The 6,000-nt window shown below is 26.5% G+C and overlaps 1 long non-coding RNA gene across 1 annotated transcript; it reads right to left on the bottom strand.

Moving 5' to 3' along the window:
• Positions 1-1,984: 1,984 nt before the first annotated feature.
• Positions 1,985-3,455, bottom strand: LOC146932776 (uncharacterized). Its single transcript, XR_015007265.1, has 2 exons — positions 3,132-3,455; positions 1,985-2,312 (listed from the first exon to the last, which is right to left on the bottom strand). It is a non-coding gene; the product is annotated as an uncharacterized LOC146932776 (long non-coding RNA).
• Between the last annotated feature and the right edge of the window lie 2,545 nt (positions 3,456-6,000).

The following is a 6,000-nucleotide window of genomic DNA, read 5'->3' as shown; positions in this document are numbered from 1 at the left end:
TACATGATTTTTTGTAGTGGAAATTTTATATGAAGTTTTTTTATATATAGTATTTTTATAAACTCTTAGTTCATCTTATTAGCAAATATCATAATTAATCCTCAAAAGCAAAGCAAAGCATTAGGTTAGGACAACACAATAACTTTGGCATTCTTTGAGTTTCTTATTTATATGTATACATTATATTAGTGTTCAAGTTGAATCCCGTGTATGAATTATACTCCCTCCGTTTCAAAATGAGTGTCGCTTTAGCCAAAAAAAATTGTTTCAAAATGAGTGTCGCTTTCAGTTTCCAATGCAATAATAACTTTTTCTTTTCAATGGTACCCTCCAATTAATACTATGCACACTACTTCCAAAGTATTACTTTTAAAACTAACCAATAGTTAATAAGGATAATTTGGTAAAATAACCATTCTCTTTCTCTTAATCATTGCATTTCTTAATATGTGTGTAAACACCTAAAACGACACTCATTTTAAAACGGAGGGAGTACATTCTTTGGATAATCTTGATAGTGAAAATTTTATATGGAGTTTTTTTTTATATAGTATTTTTATAAACTCTCAGTTCATTTTATTAGCAAATATCATAATTAATCCTCAAAACTGAGTTATTAAAGCAAACCAAAGTATTATGTTAGGGCAACACAATAACTTTGACGTTCTAAGTTTCTTATGCATATGTATATATTAAATTAGTGTTCAAATTGGGTCATGTATATCAATTTATACCCTCTTTGAATAATTTTGGCAGCGGAAATTTTTTATTGAGTTTTTTTTTTGATATAGTATTTTTATAAACTCATAGATCATTTTGAGGACTTTTTGTGTAACTCCAGTCGTTTTCTTTAGGCACGTCTTGTGCTGAAGATGCGATCAAGTTATTGTTAATATATATACACACACACATACTTATCCTTCCATATATTTGTATTGATATATCTTAAAAAATTAGTATTAATATTTATGAATACACTTTAAGTATCAATTATACACTGTTTGGATAATTTTGGTAGTTAAAATTTTATATGGAGTTTTTTCTATAAAAAAATTGATATAGTATTTTTATAAAATCTCAGTTTATTTTATTAACAAATATCATAATTAATCCTCAAAACTGACTTAGTCTCTATTATAAGTCGTTCTAATACAATAATTTATGGACTAATTTCTCAATAATATTATGCAGTAATTTGGATTTAATTTTTGTCAAGGATTGAATTAGTTCGCATAAAAATTATAAAGGATTAAATTGGATCTTTTTTTTTTTTGGTACAGATTAAATTGAATCTTTACTATCAACTAAAATAATACTCCCTCCGTTTCAAAATAAGTGTCGTTTTAGTTGTTTACACACATATTAAGAAATGCAATGATTAAGAGAAAGAGAATGGTTATTTTACCAAATTATCCTTATTAACTATTGGTTAGTTTTAAAAGTTATACTTTGGAAGTAGTGTGCAGAGTATTAATTGGAGGGTACAATTGAAAAGAAAAAGTTATTATTGCATTGGAAACTGAAAGCGACACTCATTTTGAAACAAATTTTTTTGGCTAAAGCGACACTCATTTTGAAACGGAGGGAGTAGTAGTTGTTATTTTGTACATTGTTTTTAATTTGTTTTTCCATCATTCAATACTTATGTTAATTATTGAATTATACACATCTACCAGTTTTTATCATCTATTACACCTGTCTTTTGAACTCACCATTCACCACACGTTTTTATCATCATCATTATGGTCAAAAATGTTTTTTTTTAAAAGAATCATAAAAGGGGTTTATTATATTTATTTAGTTATTTATTAATTAAAAAACTAAAAAAAAGGAAGTGATATCTGTCTCTCTATCGCGTTCTCTCTCTATCTCCACACAACAACACTTATTTCTCTCTTTTATTGGATCTCATTTTTTTTTCTCATCCATACAAACTACCATCAGTCCACCTTCTCTCTTCATTTTCAACAAATTCCGACCACTGTTCAGCAAAACCAAAACTACCATTCTAATCATCTCATTGTCCTCTACAAAACTCACTATTTAATTTTTGAATTCTTCCATGTTCTCTCATATTGTCCACCCACAGTGGGACATCCCTTGAAAAGTAAATTCAATCATCCTGTTCATGCTAACCACCACACCAGCAATCACAAAAAATGACCATCGGAGCAACTTCGTCGGCAACCACCATGCCAGAAGTCGGCTCCACTATGCCGGAATTCGTAGTGCATCAAATTCATCTCTTTATGTTGCTGGTAGGTCTTCATGTCATGATGAGGACGAGATATTCTGTTCTCCATGCTGTCATACTTGAAACAACAACAACAATCAAATGATAAGATTAGATCTAATTTTTTTTTTTTTTTTTACAATTTTACATGCAGCACAATATTTTCTCTCTTGAATCATGTTTCTATACATATGATTATGTTTTTAGATTAATGAATCTGTTTATATTTTTTGGATCTGATATATATCTAAATTTGTATGGATCTGTAATATTTTTCTTTGTTTAGTAAAAAGAATTTTTTTTTTGTTTTGATGAAAAAAAAAAGAATTTTTTGTATGGATCTGTTATTTTTGTTGTTTGCTAATCAAAAAGAATAATTTTTAATGGTTTTATAAGTTTGTTTTGTGAGCATGATTTAACAAAACAACATGAATTTTTGTAAAAAAGAAAAACATAGGTTTTGTGCAAATTAAATCAATGAAATGTTAGAAAACACTTTTGATCAAAATAAAGTTGTGTAAGAAAAAAGAAAGTAACATAGTTGATAGCTGAGAAATAAACTATTTTTTTTTTCTTTGGATCTACATTTTTTTTATTTGTTTGTATTTTTGTGTATTTTTTTAATGCAGAAATTTTTATATTTTGTCATGCTTGAATGTAAATTTGACAGGAATCTCTTACATGATTTAGAGTGTGATTTACTTAATTAGAGACATTAAAAAATAATTATATTTGATTTGTCTTTTACAGTCAAAAAAGATTAGTAAAATTATTTAACAATAATAGTATAAAGTGTATTCTAATAAAATTGTATAAAGTTTGTAATAAAAAAATAGGAGTATATATTCTGATTTGTTCAGACATAGTAGAATAAAAAAACAAAAATTATTTAGCATACCTTGATGATAATTTGTCATTTTGATGAAGTTAAAGAAAAAAGCTTCAAGCTGCTCACTATTTTCATCACTGTCTTCACCTTAAACTTCAAACATAAAGAAAATAATGCAATCAACATCAATGATATATATGTAATCTATTCATAACAATAATTAATTATAGAAAATATAAGAATATAAAGCAATAACATGTGAAGAAGAAGAAGAAGAAGAAGAAGAAGAAGAAGAAATAGATATAAACATTGAGAAAGAGAGAGAGATAAAAATTAGAGAAAGCCAAAATTATGTTATAGTTCAAGATGAGGAGAGAGTAGAGAAATGCAGATTTTTTTTAGAAAGAAGGTATAAGAGGGAATATAAAGTGAATGAATGAATTTTGAAATTTGAAATTGGTGAATAGTAAAATGTTGGATAAAAGCTTGCATTCTTGGCAGACCCATGGTTAATAGACTATATCAATAGTGTTCAATCAGAAAAGTGGGTTCCTATACCAAAATATCATATCTACCCTTTGTGTTAGATATAAAATTGAGTTTAGGATAAGGGTATGGAAGTCCGATATTGGTAAAAAGCATGAGATTCAATCTTGGAATATGAATATCCATTTTTACCCCTTGTGAAAAGTGAAAATAGACATGTAAAAAATTATTGGGTCAGGGACAGTTTTAGAATTTTGGTAGGCATTTGTTTTCTCATATACTAGTACAAACACCCGTGCTGACGCACGGGTACAGTGATAATATTAATCATAGATTATTTTATGAATATATTAATTAGCATATATGGAATATATATATATATATATATATATAAGTATCTGCTTATAAGCATGTGTTTGGTTTCAATTTTAGAGGGTCAAAAGTGATTTTAACTGTTGTATAATTGATTTTATGATGTTTGGATGATTTAAAGTAGAATTGATTTTACTTGTACAATTGATTCTACTTGATTCTACAATTGATTTTACCCTTAAATTATTTTTTGTATTTTATATCAGTAACAAAATGGCCAGATTATTATAATTATTATAAACTTTGTATCAACGATAACATGTCCCGTGTATCAGTATTAGTTTAGTCAGTGACAACTTAACCATGCACATAAGTTAATTATGAAATATGATCACTGATAAGTTTTCAAGTGCATTATAATTGAGTGTAATCAATGTCAACGTTTTAGTGCATTTTATTAAGGACAACTTGTCTTACGCATGATAGTTCTTTTTAGTTGATGTCAATTTCTCTCATGCATTTTAGTAATGTCTAAAACTTTATTATATACCCTTCTTATCCCTTTCTTACATTGTGTATACTTTTTTATATTGTATAGATTTTTAGCAACGACAATTTTCAAGTGTATAATAATTATATAAAGACTGATATAATTTTATAATATGTTTGCTAACTAAAATTCTTTCGGTGTATGATAATTATTTAAAAGTATATTATCAAAATTTTATTGAGAATAAGCTGTTCTTCCTGTGTAATAATTATCAATATATAAATATGATGGTAAAAGTATACTTTCCTATTTTATAACTTTTTATTTTAAAAGAAAGAGTTTTCATAACTTATTTTTTTGAAGGAAGTTTTTATTACTTAAATTGGCATATAAATTTTTTCCTAATAAAAATGGCATTGATTTTTTTAACGGAAACCTAATTATTATGTGATTTATATATATTCCTGAAAAAAAAACATTGATTTATATATATTATATATTAAAACACAAACACTTATATATGTAAATAATTAAAAAAAATTCCTTTGTATCAACGATAACATGTCCTGTGTATCAGTATTCAGTGACAACTTAACCCGTGCATTTAAGTTAATTATGAAATAGGATCACTAAAAACTTTTCAAATACTACATAATTTAGTTTAATCAATGTCAACGTTTTAGTGCATTTTATTAATGACAACTTGCTTCATGCATGATAGTTCTTTTTAAATAAAATTGTAAATAAATAATAATAGGTACATCCATAATAAAATTGAAGTAATGAAAGGAATTAAATAAAATTCATATGTCAATGTCAATTAAGGTTTGATTCTAAACGTTTACTCATATGTCATTGTTAGATTATAAACTAATTGTTAGTATTATTTAAATGTATTTTAAATAAAAAAAACAAATTGAACATTGAAATGCTTTCCCTAGGAATTGAAAATTTGTCATCGATGCATTAAGTTAACATGTATGACCATAGAAATTCTGCAAGGGGTAATAGTCACTTTGGTCCTTGAATATGTAGCAAGTAGTCATATTAGTCCTTCAATGTATCAAAATTCTAAAATAGCCTCTGATTGTCCACTTTGTTAGTCAAAATAGTCCGTAACGCTTAAATAATCCCTTAATACTCACAATAACTCTTTTTATATAGGGACTAAAATGACAATAAGTAAGTACGTATAAAGACTAATATGATAATAAGTAAGTGTATTGAAGGACTAATATGACAATATTAACGAAATATTTTAATAGCAAGGACTATTTTGACTAACAAAATGCACAATCAGGGACTATTTTGAAATTTCGATACATTGAGGAATTATTGTAACTATTCGTTTCTCATTCAGAGACTAAAGTGACTGTTTCCCCAATTCTGCAAATGCTCTCTACTTTTATGCAATACTCGATAACTTATTGCTTTATTAGAATATTGTTTGTTTTGAGTAATGCTTTATTAGAATACTTTTGTGGACCACATTTTAAAAAAAAAATCTAAAATTTGCAGGCTTTATTCTTGATAGTGGTCTTAGTTCTTGAGATTCTACAATATTTAGATGAGAAATGATATTTTGACAACTTTTTCCCTCATACTCACATGATATTGTTATCCTCTCTCTTTCTTTTTCTCTCTCCATTG

The sequence above is a fragment of the Medicago sativa genome, chromosome 4 (assembly GCF_051527215.1).
Source record: "Medicago sativa cultivar Bolivia chromosome 4, Bolivia_mono, whole genome shotgun sequence".
Taxonomy (NCBI): Eukaryota; Viridiplantae; Streptophyta; class Magnoliopsida; order Fabales; family Fabaceae; genus Medicago; species Medicago sativa.
This window is presented reverse-complemented; position numbering and strand designations above follow the sequence as displayed.